The sequence below is a fragment of the Lygodium microphyllum genome, chromosome 25, assembly GCF_053477565.2.
Source record: "Lygodium microphyllum isolate KBCC chromosome 25, Lygodium_microphyllum_v1.1.10, whole genome shotgun sequence".
NCBI lineage: Eukaryota > Viridiplantae > Streptophyta > Polypodiopsida > Schizaeales > Lygodiaceae > Lygodium > Lygodium microphyllum.
In genome coordinates this window covers 36,262,632-36,280,253 of record NC_141159.1, presented here as the reverse complement: position 1 = coordinate 36,280,253, position 17,622 = coordinate 36,262,632, and the positions used below count along the sequence as shown (strand labels likewise).

Here is a 17,622-nt window from a genome sequence, read left to right as displayed (position 1 = left end):
AGGGCCCATACGAGGCACACTCCTAGGGATTATGGATACCTAGTGGATGGCAGGTCAGGAGCTATCATCATGAATGATGAGGGGAGGAGGGTGATAGCTCGCATGAGGGAGTTGTGCCAACAAGTTTTTCGGCACAACGTCCTGGATCATTGGAGGAACATACCGGAGGGGAGCAAGGAGTACATAGTAGCATCCTTGCATGAGGAGTTCCCGGTGCCAGCCGCAGTGGATAGATTCTCTACGGGCTAGATGATGGATTGCATGCGTGCATACATGTCACATAGACGATCCGACGCACGCAAGGCAATCAAGAGTGGGGCTCCAAAGCCCGAGTGGTTAGATGCAGAGGACTGGCGCCGACTGAGGGAGGAGGCTACAAATTCGCCAGGACGTTGGAGTCAGCAGCGGGAGGCGGCGAGGGCACGAATCGAGGCCGGATCGGTACATCATCTTGGGAGTGGCGGCCACAGGACATATTTGGAGGACTTTGTAAGTTTCTCTTTTGTTTTGCTTATTTGTTTTTTTGAGATATTATTTGTACTGACAATCATATTTCTAACAGTTAGCATTTTGTTTTCTTTGCAGCACTCCATTACAAATCGCGATCCGCAAGGCCTTGAGACTCAATATGCAGAGAGGCACGGTCTCAGATCATTGATCGACCGATTGTACAGACGCGGCGGCGCAGTAAGTCTCTCATCTTTCATGTCCGTAGTTACCATGAGATATTTGAATGCATTATTGTATGGTGGATTGATATGTTGTTTCTTTTTCTGCAGAATCCGTTTGATGCTCCTTTGCAGAGGGACGAGCTTTCGGGGGACGACGATTTGTAGCTCGCCCTCGGATCCTTAGCGCTCACATACCTTTAGTTTTTAGTCGCCCGATCTATGTAGACATTTTCTATGTATTAGTGATATTGTTTTATGATTGTACCAATCGCATTTTATGCGATATCATGTATTTATTTCATCTATCAGTTTTATGATTTCAGTATAGATTCTTTTTGTTTGCAAACGCTTTGTATGCAGCAGTGCAGAAACTATTTTGTATGGCTCTCATACAGCACAAGCTGCCCTGCCACAAAATTTTTTTTTTCTCTGTTACCGTCGCTATTTGCGTCGCAAATTTACTGCAGGCGTCGCTATTGTCGTCGCTATCAGCGTCGCAAATTCTCTGTAACCGTCGCTATATGCGTCGCTATATGCGACGCATATAGCGACGCAAATAGCGACGCATATAGCGACGGTTATAGCGACGATTCCATGGCGTCGTCAATAACGACGCTTTTTGCGACGACGGGGGCAAATTTTGTTGTTTGTATTTTCGTCGCTTTAAACGTCGCTATAAGGTCTATATCTTGTAGTGCACATTGGATTTTTCAATGACATATTCATTGGATACCCCTTGCTATTTATACAAGGGGCTAGCTAATAATTTGATGAGTGTAGGATCTGAATGGTCATCCCCTTGGTCTAGTTTTGTGCTTCAATAGGGTTTATGTGGGGGACCAAGGGTCTGTTCTTAGTAGTAGGATGTTGAATGGTGTGCTTTATGGTTGCATTTCATTAGGCCAAGAGGGCCCTTTGTCCTTGTAGAGAATTGGTTGATTTCTTTAGGCCAAGAGATCCATTTATGTTCCAATGAAATGGTTTATCTCATCAAGCCAAGAGGGCCATTTGTTTAATTGGTGCGTGTGTGGTTAATGGGTTTTTGTTTTAGTGCTGAATTAAACAGATTTGACTAAGCACCTAGAGAGAGCCTCTTACTATGCAAAAGCTTCTTGTGGCCAAGTTCAAGTGATATCATTCCTTTACAATTCTTTCCTTTTATGTTGTATGCATATATGTATGTGGGGTTTTTTCTTTTGTTGGGGATCAATATTCAAGGCATGAAGTCCTAGGATTACGCTAGGTGTGTGTGGGGAGGTTTAAGTAGTTATCTGTCTCTTGTAAAAATATTGTCAGACACTCTAAGAACTGTCATGCAAGTCCAAAATTCACCCCATTGGCCTCAATTCGTCATCATGGAGCCATGATGAAGAAGAAAGAAGAAGGTTTAGTTATAAGCTTCTTAACGAAAGCTTAATTAGAAGCTAAAGATACTCACATGCCAATAATTTAAATTATCAGTGTGAGTTACGACGAAGGAGAAGGTGGAGAGTTCATTGTTTAGTGGGATGAGTAGACCGACATTCTTGGTTGGATTGCAGAAAGACATGATTTCCAAAGACACAACTTCGACCCGCTAATTGCCAAGTAAGTGCCTCACTTTGTTTAGAAAAATGAATAATATGATGTTAAAATTTTCTAAGTATATTTTTTTTTTCACAATGCACCAAAGCCTAGTTTCTCACCTCGAATGGTTGCTAATATTTATTGATCTCTGAAAAAAAATTAAAATAAGAAAATTATTACTAATAAGAAAATAAGAATTTTTACTAATAGAAAATTATGTAATATTATTGAAAAATTATGAAATTTTATAAAGAAGTCAAAATAACATTTTTTAAATTTTTGTAAATTTTTTGAGATTTTAAAAAGAGAAAAAATAGTTTAAATGTATTTTTAAAGGAATTGTCTATATGAAAGCTTTATGTTTCGAACTGTATGCTAAACGAAAATATATGCACACCTTGATTTGTGATACATAAAATGAAAGGGGGTTGTATGTTGATCCTTTATCAGTATTAGCATTGATATAAATGGATGTATTTTTTATGCAAAAGTAAAAATATGGAAAGAATTATATTTACAAATTAAATACAAAATCTTATAAAAAAAAACTCTTCTAATGTTAATCAATGTGGTAGCATGAGAAAAAACCTCAACATTGATGTGGAAATCTCATATCTAATTTATTCATATAAACATTGTTTGGTTGTTTGAGTAAAGTGAATAGAGGAGGGCCAATAGTATAATTTATTAATCAAGGAAAAAATCTATGTTTTTGAAATGAACTTTGTATGTGAACGTGCGAGAATGAGAAAAAAAATCGTCTTTATCTTGTTTTTTATTTAGTTCAAAGAAAGAAAATAAGGAATTTTTCATTTAAATTTAATAAAAATAATTATTTCAACATTAAAGTGCAATGATGAATGTTTTGTCACGAAGAGGGACACATTTCTAAAGGGAAATCAATACTCATGGGTTTTTGGAACGCTAGGATGATTTCTTTGAGTTTTTTACCTTTAAATAAATAGAATGAATTAATTTATAAAAGGTGGAGAAAGTAACTATAAAAAGGAATTTCAACAGAGGTATACTGATAGATCAAGAAAATCTATATTCTCAAACAACTTTCTTAAAGTCAAACAAATAAACCTCATGGATAAACTGCCACAAGTATGGCAATGAGTAAATTATGAGGAGCGGTCCCCCCGAAAGAGGTGGGGGGGGGGGGGACATAGCTAGCCTAGGATTAGAATTCTAGTGTCTAATTTAGAGACCTAGCCATGAGTCATTATAAAAGTAATGTAAATGAAACTGAGAAGGTTTTCTTAGTTTCTGGACATTGTGTGGGTATCGATTGGACTTCTACAAAATAGATTGTCATAAATACTTGGAAGGCTAGTCAAAGTCATAGAATTTAGTGATAAATACCACCTAACTAGTGCAACTCTTAGGAGTTGGCTTGTCAACCTGGTTTAAAGTGGCTTAGCCTTTGGTTGGTCTTTTTTTTGTGTGTTTGTCGAGAGTCAAAGTGCACTTATTAGGTGTTAAAAATTCCTAAGGAAAATTGATCCTAGGAACGCATGTCAGGTTTTAATGAGAAAATATGAAGTCTCTTTCTTAAGATACTATGTTTCAAACTTGAATCAGGTGGCCTATGATGGTCATCAACATCGCGGACTGTAGGTGCAGCATCAGTAGTACGAATGACAGTGAGCACATTCTCGGCAACGAATCATTGCAGATGCAATGCGAGGCTCTACGATGAGCAATGTCGAGCTTTGATGGGCCAGGGAGGAGCGCCTTGACTCAGGAATGATTCTCTAGAAGAAAGCAAGAGGAGATATGCTTTGTATTGAGAGATTCAGGGACTCCAAGAAGCAAGGTATGTCTTGTAGGTCACAATTGCAAGCTATGGTAGTGATTGAGAAATTTGACAATGATGTGCCTATGGTTGCCTGCTATTAGTTATTGAGGTGACAAGAAGAAAATCTAGAAGCAGGGAAACACTTTTCTAGAAGGAAGCTCCAAGATATTTGACATGCGGAGTGAGATATAAGAGCTTCAAGTTGATAGGGTGTAGCTGGCTATGGCTACCATGGAAGCTCAAGTGAAGGTAGAGTTGAGAGATGAAGTCATGGGCTGGAACTGAGCTAACCAGAGTTGAAAAGGGACCGAGAGAGAATAGAGAAGAGTTAAGTTGAGGTTAGCCATGCCCAATTGGTCTCTGATACCATGTTAATAGATATGGATCTAGAGCATGGCTATGGCGGTTGGAAGATGAAGATTAAGCTCATGATGACATAGACAAGACTTTAACTGTTACACAAGTGAATTATGTTCCAAGATGGAAGCTTGGACTCATAAACACAATCTTGTGTATAATACAATGACCAAGACACTAACTAAAATGGTAAAGCATCATGATATTGCATTCATCATATATGTATAAAAAGTGGTAGTCAAGTACAATGCTTTATAGTTGTTGGATGGATAATAGTTTTCCCTCTCTGTGCATATGGGATTCCTACAGCCTGCATGTCTTCAGCCCAAACTGCCTCATACAAAGACGCTACATTAGGTGTGATTGCAAATATCTGAACAACATTCTTGACGACTATCTTATATTTTGTATGTACTATGGCTTCTTTGCTACAATCTGCAAATTTCAGCCCTTGCTATAAATACCTTGGTAAATGCAAATTTTGCTATGTACAAATAGCACCCAACTCTTTTTGCTGAAATATTTCAGCAAAGAACACTTTTTGCTAAGAATTCTCAGTACCCAAAGTTTCTTATAACATGAAATCAGCAAATTCATAGTATATCGCTAGAGAATGGACCTATAAGACATATGACAATTCTTGATTTTCATTTTTCAATAATACTGAAGGATCCTCCATAGTATATGAGCATGATGGCTCATCATAGAGACCATCTACCCTGTCTTCATCCTATTAAACACCTACAAGCTTCAGTTCTTTCTCTTTTCTCTTCACATACTGCCTGGCAGCTTAAGGCATGTAACAAAATATTAGTGAGTTTGGAAATCTCTGACTTCCCATTTTTTGAATACTAAAAAGCTGGCACTCAGATAACATGCCCATAAGTTTCTCAAAACCATATGATGTGACCTATCATTGAAAGCGCTTGAAAAATGAAATCTATTGAGCTATAGAGCGCTCAATTTGGAGTTATAATGTTCAAGTTATGACAAATCCAAAGATTTGAATACATGTCCTAAACTTATGGAAAATTTCCATATTCCCTAATATGGTGTTATGTCTGAAATATGCTAAAAACATAAAGTACTTTCAGTAGATACACCATAAACGCATTAGGAAAAACTGCCGCTACAAGGAGGTGAGAGCTTTCCATGTTTTGTACCACCATTGTCTCACAAGAAAATGGTACCTAACAAAAATCCGGCTCTCCTGTTGTGCTAGAAGAGGGGAATCCCTCAAGGAATCCTTATTCCACTGATGGTTGATACAAACTGTCATGAACTGGACAATCCTCTTTCGATCTTTGCTTCAGATCCATGCATAGGCACCCATCATCCAGAACCTGTCTCCATCCGAGACTCTGCAATAAATGGCTACCCCAAAATAATAGGATAGGAACAAGAATTCTGCACAAAGAAATGATAAGTTTCATCCACATCTCCAATAGAAATCTTCAAGTCCAAACAAGCAGCATACAAATGTCTTGCAGTATTGTTGGCCGCACGTATGCGTCAACCATGATCCACATCAATTGGTCATCTTCCAGTATCATACAATCCACACACTATGACATTAATCTCGGAGCCATGATCCAAAAGAGAAACACAAGGGATCACTGTCTCACCAAGCTTGACTATAGTCTCCGTAGTCGCACAAGCCTAGTGACTGCGAGAAAAATGGCTACGAGGCACCAATCTAGGCGCATCATCATTTTTTGCGTACTATACGTGCTGAAGAAAAGACTAAAGAGTCTTCTTGGACTGCATACATAAAGCTCCATCTATAGACTCTTCAATAATCTCCTCATCAGAATCAATCTCTTCAATCTCAACTGATAGATAATAGCCTCAACAACTGCTAAAGTCTCTCAATGGATCATATCCTGTGTCAGCTCTTCAATAACTTGTTGTTTTCTTTTAATGATGTCAATTATAACATCATGAATTTCTCTTTTTTGGCGATCCCCAAGACTTCTCCAAGAGTGAATTCAATTTTGCAGTTAAGAATCTGATCCTCAAGTACCTTTTTCAAGCCCGTAGTCGTCTCAATGTCGGAAACTAGCTTGTATCCAGGTTGCTTTTTTGGCTTCAGATTCTTTGTCTTCAGGGCTTTCTAATCTTCCTGTACTCACAACTTCTGAACATCAGCCATACTTCGCTCTAGTCCTAAAGAAGAAGGTTGAGACACTAGATCATTCCTCCTAAGTCACCCTCTTCGAACCTTCAAGCTCATCATTATCTCTTTTTCACTTTTCCTCAACAAGCACTTCAAATCCTTGAGATTTCGCCATATAAGCATAGATAGAAAAGAAATCAACTCGATCATCCCATCCAGTCCCTTTTTTGATCTCATCACCTATGGCTAAAAGTTCGGATGATGAAGCTTTTCCCTTCTTCTTTGCGTGTAGTGCATAGGACCATAAAGGATATTTGTCCTTCGGCAATTACTCCAACTAAAGGCCATAGGCAATAGCTTCTCTTGCCACCTCTCGCATCACATAAGAAGATTGCAAAAGAGACTCCTCCAACAATTTCTTCATACCACCATTTCCAAAATTTGGTTTAATCGACTGCTCTGAATCTCCAAAACATATCATCATGTCCTTCTAAACTTCAGCCTTCTTTCCTCTTCAAAATCTTGGCAATCCTTCCACTCATGGTCTGGACTATCACACCACATGCAATGACAAACACGATCATTCCTAGAAGAACTTGCTGGAGCAGAAGAAGTTGGGGCTAAAATTGGAGCTGGACTAAGTGGCTGATGCTCCATTCTAGTCATCTTGATTTGTAGGTCTTTTAAGTTCTTTGAAATCTCCTCCACCATATCTAAGATAGTTGATTTTGCGTAAAAGGTCTAACAACCGCAGCACGAATAGGCATAGGCATAGACAAAGGATGAGAAAAAGGAGAAGTAGTGGATGGTGCAATAGGAGAAGTAGGAGAGGTCATAGTAGGTGAAGACATTGTAGATGGTGATTGCATTCTATTCTGCAAGCAAGCCTTCCATCTCTACCTCTTTGTCAATATAGAAACCACAGGCGATGTAAGTCACCTCAAACCTTTGCATATGTGCATCAGGATCTTCGTCCCATAGTCCCCCACATTAGTAAAATCGGCTAGTCTTATAGGATTGTGAGCCATTGCTTCTCTGAATAATATCCCTAGCCCAAAATCTTGAGTAAATTCAAGCCACACAAATTCCTTGGGCTCCTTGAATAGGGATCTTAGTCCCAAATTGTACATGTCCTTTGATTGCTCTCTTTGACGAGGGATATCAAACAAGGATCGTAGTTGGTTTAACCCAAAAGTATATTTTGAGTCCCAACTAAATGAAAATTCGTTACTCCCTATCGTGATGTTGGTTTCACTTGCTATACTCTCCCTTCACCTACTCCTATCCCTAGTGGGACTATCGGTGCTTGAAACCACTTGGTCCCAATCATACGAATCTGTTTTGCTTTTTTTTAATGGTGTTCTATCAAATGTTGTTAAGTCAAGTTCAAGAGGCTCCTCATTTGAGCTAGACATCACGTCTTTACCCAAATTCAATAATGCATTCACCCTTTCTAGCCTCTCGAGTAGCCAATCTTCATGTCGAGTTGCTCATTCTCTTGCTCCTGATCTCGGGCTTCATTTTGTTGTTTTCATTGCTCAGAATTCATCCACAACTAATTTAGTATATATTAGTATTATCCTCTATACTAATGTGTTTTATCTAAAGCTCTAAAGTTAGGGTTTTCATGATTGCATATGTGCTCAATAGTTTGAGAATATCTGGCAATTTTGGGTCTACTTCTCCATAAGTCAATTTCTCCTCTTGATTAGGAATTAAACCTAAAATTTCTGCAGCCTCTCTTATGTCTTTTGTGTCAAAAATAACTCTTAAACCTCTGGATACACAAATTCAAGGTAACACATCATCCCACCTGGCCTTTCTAAAAGTCTGATAAGTTGTTCGATAGTACCAATCGAAAACTGGTATGACACACTAATCGTTATCACGATTTCATCTACCAACCCAAAATGTGCCACTAAGAAAGCAATAGTTTGTGTGCAATTGTCATATCCCCAACTCCAAGTGAATAGTTGTTCTATGTTCACAATTAGTTGTGGGCCGAAATATTTTCCACCCCCTTGACTAAATTTGTGTCTCTAGACCAATCTAGCACTTGCCTTGCCCATCAAGTCAGCTTCATTTTCATTTTAAAAAATTTAAAATCATCAATTATAGCTCTTGGAATGTAAAAAAAAACCTGGCTAGTGTTAAAAATCTCATCATCTTCTCTCTCCTTCTACCACCCGGAGCAACCCATTGCCACTCTAATCTATTGTCCCAACATCAAATCAAGGAGGGGAAGGACCTAGAAAGATCCAACAAGGATCCTATGGCAAGTCCACAATCACAAATCGTGATCTTCATTATGATTATGGTGGAAGATGCCATGATACAGAACTATCACAAGTCAATGGCCTTGACTTATTTGGGAAAAACGTATGCTTTAGCCTTTCAGCCTTTAGCCTAAATTGCAGGCAGAAAAGATTCGTGTAGACGGCATATGCATTGATGACGCGACACGAAGGTGGCAAAAAGAAAACAATAAAAGTTTTAAAAATCTTTAGAAAATTCTGGGAGCTTTCAACGTTTAAGCTAAATCAAAAGGTAATTTTTTTTAAAAAAAAAGCTCATCGTTTTGTCTAGAAAAAACTATATAGGGAGGGTAGAAGAGGTGCAAAGGGCCCTTCTTGACCTCTCCATCAACACCATGCATGAGAGGCTCTTGAGTTGAGCTTTAAGCTCATCACCTCTTTGAGGTTTTGCCATCAAATTCAAAGAAAGAGGCTTGAGGTTGAGCATAGAGCCCCTCGCCTACTTTGAAGTTTTTGCCATTGAGTTGCATATGAGGGTGGCTTGAGCTCGAGTGTTAAACTCCTCACCTTCCTTGAAGATCGCCATCAAGTTCTTGGAGAGAGGCTCTTGAGTTCGAGCTTTAAGCTCCTCGCCTCTTCGAAGTATTCGTCAAAAAAAATCCTATGAGAGTGGTTTGAGTTTGAGCGTTGAGCTCCTCAATCACTTTCAACCTTCTTCTCTTCTCTCTCAGTTCAAGATTTCAACCTTGTCTTCCAATTGGCGAGTGATCTTTTGCTTGCTTAAAAGAGACATGACAAATTTCTCTACATCAACCTCATTGTCTTTGCTTCCCGACTTCATATCAATAAAGAATTTGTCATCACAAGTTCCATCTCGAGCTCTTCATATGTCTTTTGGGGAGTTTTGATATGTTAAATGATGTTCGCATAGGATGATATGAGAAAGGAAAATAATCATGAGCACCTCTAATCAAGTTACATCAAAAAATAAAAAAGTATTAGTATTTATTGATAAATAAATAAGAAAAAATAGAGAAAAATAGGTTTTCTATGCGTGAAAAAATATGAAAAAATAAGATATGTATCCGTGGATGTATGGTATGACTAAAGCATGAGGTTTAGCGCTATCTTTATGTTAAAGTGAGTATTTATCACTCTTTATGAAGAAAAATATACCAAAACACTCTCTAAACCTACCATTGAATAATGCACAACTTTGAAGGATATGGAGAGGAGTATTGATTACATGTTGAAGATAATTTTTTCTGACCTATTTTACATATAGGATACTTGTATTTTAAAAATTAAAAGGGTTCAATAGTAGCACGAGCATGCTCAGTGCTAACCTTATACAACACAACAATAATGTTTAGAATGAAAACATGAAAAAAAAGGTTTTGTATTGTCACAATACTGTTTTAAATGAATAAAAATGGTTGTGCACTATGAATCATTCACAATTGCATTACATTCAACACATGGTATCATCTTGGATGCATGGCAATTGTCTTCATAAACATTGATCCACGTGGTGGTGAGAGTGAGGTATTCCAAGCCATAGGGCTAGATATTCATTTTCTTTTGGGAGTGTTGAGTGAGGATTATCTTTTATGTCTTGGAACAATTGTTTAAAAGAGAGGATTATGTATCATATGTGCTTTATGTGTTCACGGTGCATCCTCCCTGAGGTGTAAGAGAGCCGTAGTGGAGCCGCAATAGTTAGTTGAGGGGTGCTCCTTGTGTTAGTTTTACATGGTGGAGAACACCAAAAGGCAGTGAAATAGACCCAAAACACCATCAATCCCAGCTTCAGACTCAAGAAAGAGCTGAAAGGGCTAGATGGCAGGCCAAGATTATTAGGAGATATTCTCTTCAGCGGAGTTGTCCAATATCCCTACAAGAAAGGGTCTTAGCAACCCTAGTTCTATGAATAGTCTGTTAGGATGAGGAGAAAGTTCTAGTACTTTCCCTCTTCGAGTTAGTGAGCCCATCACAAGTCGAGTAATAGTTTCCATCATTCAAACTCTTTTAGCGAATCTGGTTGTAATGGCGCAACCCATTGCAATCCTAGCAAGGATGCTGAACTTACTAGGTGCCTTAAGATTTCCTCTACCCATTTTTAATGGGTTATGAGAGGAAGATGTGGAACTTCATATTAATGAGTTCCAAAAGTTAATGTTCAACTGTCGAATCGAAGATGAAGGACACTTGATGATGTTCTTTAATATGACTTTGAAAGGACAAGTTGTAGTATGATATCATAGCCCAGAGGCTAGAACCATAACTACGATTGACCTATATTTTGCAGCCTTCCGAAGAGAAATTTCCACTAAAGAGGAGGTCAGTACTAGCTATGTGTTCTCAATGTAACATGTCAAGAACATCATGAGAATGTTTGAGGCTATGCCAAGAAACTAAAGGAAGTATTTCATAAGTTACAGACTTATATTCCCATTCCAACTACTACTCAGCTGCAATACTTTTTGCATGGGCTAGATTTTAATATCCAGGTGCAATTGAGTAGTGTTGCTCTTGTTGATATTGATATGGCTATTACAGGAGTAGAGAAGATAGAGTCGCGACTACAAGCAACCTATACCTCTAGGGAAAACTAGAATCCGAGTCTAGGTGCTGGAAATACTTTGGTATTGACAAATGGAGGTTAAAGGACGCCCATGAGTACTTCCAATGGGAGAGAAAGCATGATTCTAAATGTGCCTATGTTGCAAGCTCCTCCCAGTGTAACCATGCTTATGGCTAGTCAGACAGCTCCACCAAATGTTGGAAGCCAAATGATAAACTCTAAAGTTGTGCCAGGGAATCAAGAGGCAATTCCCAATCAAGTGGTTAGGCCAATCGAGCATAGGTAGATGATCACGGCTATGAGTCAAGTGCCTCAAATGTCCTTGGCAAAGATAATGATATGATGAAACATTATATTGATATGATCATCAAACAATACAAGCAAATAGCTTTTTATGTCAATTTCCTTAAGAACAACAAAATTTGATAGGGAGTCGATGCCCTGAAGAGAGTGTCCCCTCAAGATTTACTTGTAAGTGGTGTGGCGGCTAGCATTTCCCTAAGAATTGTCCAAATGTAAAATTTGACATATGCGGCAAGCCTAGCCAATTAGCTATTACTTGTTGGAGCAAGATTAGCTCTTTCCAAGAAATAAGTAAATAGCCAGGTCCAGCCAACCACTGAGCACAAGGAAATAATCTCCAGCAAAATGAGGGACCGAAACAAATACTACAAAGAGGGAAGGCTATTGTAGAGGAGCTACCTAATGGTAGTGGAGTCAGCTTTATTGAAGTTGTACATGTCAATGGCACTAAAGCTTCTAATTCACAGGTACAAGAGGTCAAAAGGGTAAAGATGGTGACAAAGACAAGGTAAATCCTGTTGAGACAAACCCTAAACAAGATGATAAGGGGATGCAAGTCCTTAATCCTGATGTGAAAGGTTGCCCTCTAAAAGCCGTTGATACCAAAGTTGACCCTAAGAAGAATAAGGAATTGCCAAAGAAGAAGGAAAAAGCTAAGAAAGAGACACCAAAACCTATGCAAGGACCAAGATAAAGAATGGTATGGCGGGAGAAGAGAACTATTGCTTACTATCATGAGTTCAATTTAGGAAGTTCTCTTTGCAAGGTTAAGCTAGATGTTAATCTCATGCAGTTGATGAAGTTATCCCTAGGAGTGTATAGAGAGTTTAAGAAGATTTTGTGTACTCAGTATATCATGGAGTCCTTGGGCATAGCGTGGGTAGGAGATGATTGGTTTGAGCATGTTGAAAAGCATTGTCCAAGGGCAACATCATATATTGATGGCACATTAGTGGAACATGCTATTGTAGATACGAGGTTCTCTGTCAACATTATGAGTTCCGAATTAATGGAGAGGTTAGGTTAAAAATCCAAAAATATGCCTCCACGATTCTCCGAATGACTAATAATAGTTTAAGGCAACCTTAAGGTCACATCACTAAAGTCCACGTGGCTGTTGGTATCAATGTGGAATGCATTTTGGACTTTAGGGTTATCACATTTGCAAGGCCGCTTAGCTATCAAGTATTGCTAGGTAGGCCATGGATCTTACACATGGATTGTCATGTTGATATACACGTTGGTTGGTTGATCTTTAGTACATGTGCTAAATGTGTAGTAGTAATAGATGCCTACCCTGAATCTCTTCAAAGTGAGAGAGTTCCTTTATCCTCTACAAAGCTAGATATATTAGAGGATCCATCTACTAGTAAGATGTTGGTGAGTAAAAATGAGCGATCGGGGACATGATGTTGCGTGGAATCAAGTGGGGTAACACATGCAAATATCATTTTTTTGTATTTCTAACACTTACCCATAGCAGGAGTTAGGTTTATAGCTGAAAATCCTAAGTGGTACCATGCATGTTCGACACGTGGTTGTGATATTTCAATTTTGAGATACGCAGCTCATGCAGAAAGAGAAGAAAATGTGTTATTACTTCCAATTTTGAGTCCCCGACTGGAATTATACGTGGCAAGGGGCATGTTTACCATCTAAAAACTAAGGGGAAGCAAGGGATAGCTTAGTAAAATAGGAAAAAAAGCAGAAACGTGAGGATTTTTTTAATTTAAAAAAAAAGAGAAGAAAGGGAGAGGGTTTGACACAACACAATCAATGTGTGAGAGAGAGAGAGAGAGAGAAAGAGAGGGAGGGAATAATCTTGTAGCTTGAAGAGAAGGGAGAAATCTAAAGAAAGAAGTCATGAAGTTGAAGTTATTGGAGCTGTAGAGCATGATGGTAGGGCTATTGAAGCCAATGGGCTGATGTGGGAGATTTCGCTCAACTGCCAAGTCCCACGGACCACTTATTGTTCAAGCGTTCCAAGCCAAGCACTAATGGCTACCTCTCACATAGCCGACGTGCCATCCATATCTATGGGTGTAGTGAGCTTACCTCTATGCCGATCGAGTTACCTCCTCTCCTGCGCACTCCGGTAGCTCCACGATCCAAGTGCAAGCTTCAAGTAAGCTCCATCCTCAAGCTCCACGCTCCAAGCTCCATTGTCGCGAGCGAGACAAGAGAAGAGAAGAAAAGAGAAGAAGATAGAAGAAGATGGAGAGCTTCTCCTCCCTGGTCCCTCACCCTCATACACTCACTTCCTCACACTCTCACACTCCCTCTCTCAAGCACAAGCTCAAGCATGTAAGAAGAAGAAGAAGAAGAAGAAGAGGAGAGCCACTTTTGGCCACACACAAGAATGAGCTTCTCATTCACTTTTTAACTTTATATACAAAACCCTAAATCCCTTTTGGGCGGTCATCCCCTTATCCCCTTTTTTACATGGCCAGCCGTGGCCTAGTAGGCCCTTTTTCCCATTGTCCTTTTATCTTCCTAGCTTCCTTTCCACCGCCCATCTACATTTACAAATTGCATGGGTGAGAGCCCACCAGCACTCCTTAAATTAAATCATGATGCACTTGCGCTCTTTTACAAAAGTAATGAATTGCGCTTTTCCTTGTGCGCCTTTCTCCCTTATTTAGGACTCTTCTCCTTGTGCGTCTTTGTCTTCCGTTTCACTTTGCCTTGGCCTTTTTCTTCTGCTTTATCTTCTCCAGATTTTCCACCTTGTTCATCTGAGGGTTAACATTAACCCCTCCTAGACGAGTGCCAACCCCATGGCATTCACCATCGTAGGTAGCAACTTTACCGTGCACCGAAGACGTGGGTGGCAAGGACGTCTCTGGTTGCCATGGAGGAGTGTTGGTAGTTGTGGGGAGGAAGGTTGTTGGGGGCCTAGGTGGCTGGTGGTAGGGCTATTGGAGTTGGTGGTAGGGCTGTTCTTTGTGGGGATTGCACTGATGGAGTACAAGTGGCAGTTTGATGGGGATTCTACACATGACGATTCTTGGTGGGCTTGTAGGATGATAAAGGATAGGAATTCAGAGCTGAGTGTCGATGAAGAGCGAACGACACTTTTGTTGGAGTCTCCAATACCTGTAATTGAAAACGTCTCCTAAGTGGTCTCTCCCTAGGGGTAGTGCTAGTCTTCTCTATCGTGCACAAGACATAGTTTAATTAGTTTGGGAGACAAGTCGAACTCTAAGCAAGCTGAGAGTATTGTCCTGCACTTGAGGACCCAAACTGTGTATATATTTTGGTGAAGATATTATGTGAGTGCTCATGCATACTTAGATATTACATAGTTAGAAGACCGCGGGCTGGTTTCTCATAACGATGTGTGGATGAAGCAAAGTCTTCCATGTTGAGAAGAAGTACATGTGAAGGTGTGTGCAACATCCTTTGCATTGTGACTGCACGACGTAACATAATTGAACACAGGGATACTGCACTATCGGTAGTAGCTGGTAGCTATTGGACCTGTGTGATGAGGATAGTGTACTTTGCATGGCCATTCGTACAGTGCTTACCACAATTGATTGCAATGGTATTAAGGCAGAGCACAAGAGGAAATAATGGGAATGGGTCAGGGTGACAGGTCTAACCATAGGCGAGACAAGCTCCCTAGGTATGTCCTGCCCTTGATGTGCCCTGAACTATTGTGGGTAATGCTAGGGGGCTAGCGGACTAGGGACGGAGCTAGCCGACCAAGGTCACTGGACTCACCTAATTTGAGGACCCCTAGGTGCTGTGCTGTGATTATCGGTGCTTCTTATCTTTTCGTTCTTTTCTTTTCTTTCTTTCCTTTTCTGTTTTGTTTTTTGTTTCTTTTTCTTATGCTTTTTTCTTTCTTTCTTTCTTTTTTTCTCTTTTTTTTTTTGACTTGCCTGAGTACAACCATTGCAATATGTTGGGTTGGGAAATGTCAAGCTTCGAAGGCTCAGGAAATGGATATTACAGTGATGATTGTGCCCTAGCCTCGTTGTTAGAGAAGCAGTGGTTGAGATGGGGAGATACACTTAAGATACTGCAAACCTCTTTGCGACACACGATGTTGGTACAATTGAGGTAACAATCGTCGTGAGCCAACTATAGAGCTTGACCCAGGAAGAGAGCGTAGCCCATGACTATGATTTGATTCGTGCGATGTGGGCACTCGCAAGGGTGATTTTTCATGTTCGGCAGCGTGGCTTTATCGCGGTTCTTTGTGAGGTTGGTGTTCTTGCAGTGACTTGGGCATTGAACATGTTTGCACGAAGACATGTGTCATCCTGCATCCACTTGTCACTTCATGAGAGTATATGCAAGTCGCATGCGTCAAGTACAACAAACAAATGTAATCATGTCAAGATATAAATTTTTTCAAAATCCTATGATGCTGATTGCGATGCCTGTTCCAGTGCTTGTTAAAGACGTGGCATATATTAACAATAGGTAAGGGAAGTGTATTCAAGTGGGGAGCGTACCCCTATAACCATCGAAAGACAAAAAGTTATGGCAGGATGGCCTTTGTTAAGTTGTTTATATATCATAGGGGCTACTCTATTTGCACAAGGCGGGGTGAGTCTGAGTGGTCAGGCGAGACTGAGGCTCTGTTGGGGAAGGGCTCCTATGAGGTTGGGCAAGAAAGATGTTGGCCGGGACCTGAATGGTGTAGTCTCTGGCGGCAACTGTTTCTAAAATGCTTTTGAACAATGCATCAAATTCTTCCTTGTCTCGAGCTGCCCTCTCTACTTTCGAGCACCTGGTGCGCGAGTGTCTGTTGGGGGCTCACACAACCGGTGTTGCCACGCCTTGTGTGCTTCTTTGAGCTTCTATTCCCCTGGCTTGGGGATTCTTCGGTCTACGTTCGGGGCGGTGTCACTTGGCACCTCATTTCTTTGCATACCTTTTGAGGCTAGGCACGTAGCGCACCGGCGAAGGAGCTTGTGCTGTATGTTCCCTTCGATGGCAGAGAGCATCTTTGCAAGCCAGTTGCCCTAGTTGCTCCATGTCTTCCACGTAGAGGGACCTGCAAAATGCGAACCAAGGATTAGGCCCTGATACAAGATAAAACCATTCGCATGGAAGGGATTATAGTGTGGGTTATCAAGCGCATATGACGAGAAGGGGAGGGGTGAGGCATGCAGTGTTTGTTGTAGAGGGATGGCCCCCATGATGATGTTCATTTGGACTCCAGTCATTAGCAGATCTTGGCTCATGTTAAGTTACGTGGACTGGTTGTCATGGAGTGGGGCAGGGCTCATCCTCGGAAGGATAGACCGGAAAGGGGGGAACGGTGTATAGAAAGGGACAATACCATGTCTACAATATCAGAGATGTTGGTCAGGGCTTCCTATGGTGGTAATGAGGGTTGCATGCCCTCTGCCCAGAGGTGGGAATGGTCACACAACTTCTAAATGTGTGGTGAGAGGAGGACCTGAGGAGCTTAGCCTGTTGAACCCAACTCTTCTTCCTACGCTTGACTATTATTGCTTGTGTGTGTTGATAGTGTCTATACAGGGTCACAAAAGTCATTGTTTATTTATATACATATCTATGAATCCATGTCACTTCACGAGGATAAAAGCCAATTATAGAACTCCGGATTGTACTGGAGCGTGGCACATGCATCTAGTACTCGTGGCAGCTTACTCAATACCGATAGATATTTTGCAACATCGAGTAGCATGGAACCTTGTCCGAGTCTACTAGCAACATGTAACTCCTCCTTAGTGAGAACCTTATCAGACAAAGAGCTCTCTTGGCTAGTTTCATCTAAGTCCGTACCCCGAATGGCAGTGTCAGCACTCGAAAGGAAGTTGGTGCCACTTAGGTTGGGTCTCTTTGAGACTGCCATTTGGCCAATCGCTCCTCTGAGACTATCATGATCTGGGCTCCTAGTTCGGCCATTGCAACGCGGTTTTCACACCAACATGTTCAAATTGACTTCAACCCTCTGATTGTCGCTTTAGTTGCTCTATCTCTAA

The 17,622-nt window shown here is 40.4% G+C and overlaps 1 long non-coding RNA gene across 1 annotated transcript; it reads left to right on the top strand.

The window, feature by feature from the left end:
* The first annotated feature begins 294 nt into the window (after nucleotides 1–294).
* On the top strand, nucleotides 295–960 carry LOC148014090 (uncharacterized). Its single transcript, XR_015688585.1, has 3 exons — nucleotides 295–489; nucleotides 586–687; nucleotides 780–960. It is a non-coding gene; the product is annotated as an uncharacterized LOC148014090 (long non-coding RNA).
* The last annotated feature ends 16,662 nt before the right edge of the window (nucleotides 961–17,622 follow it).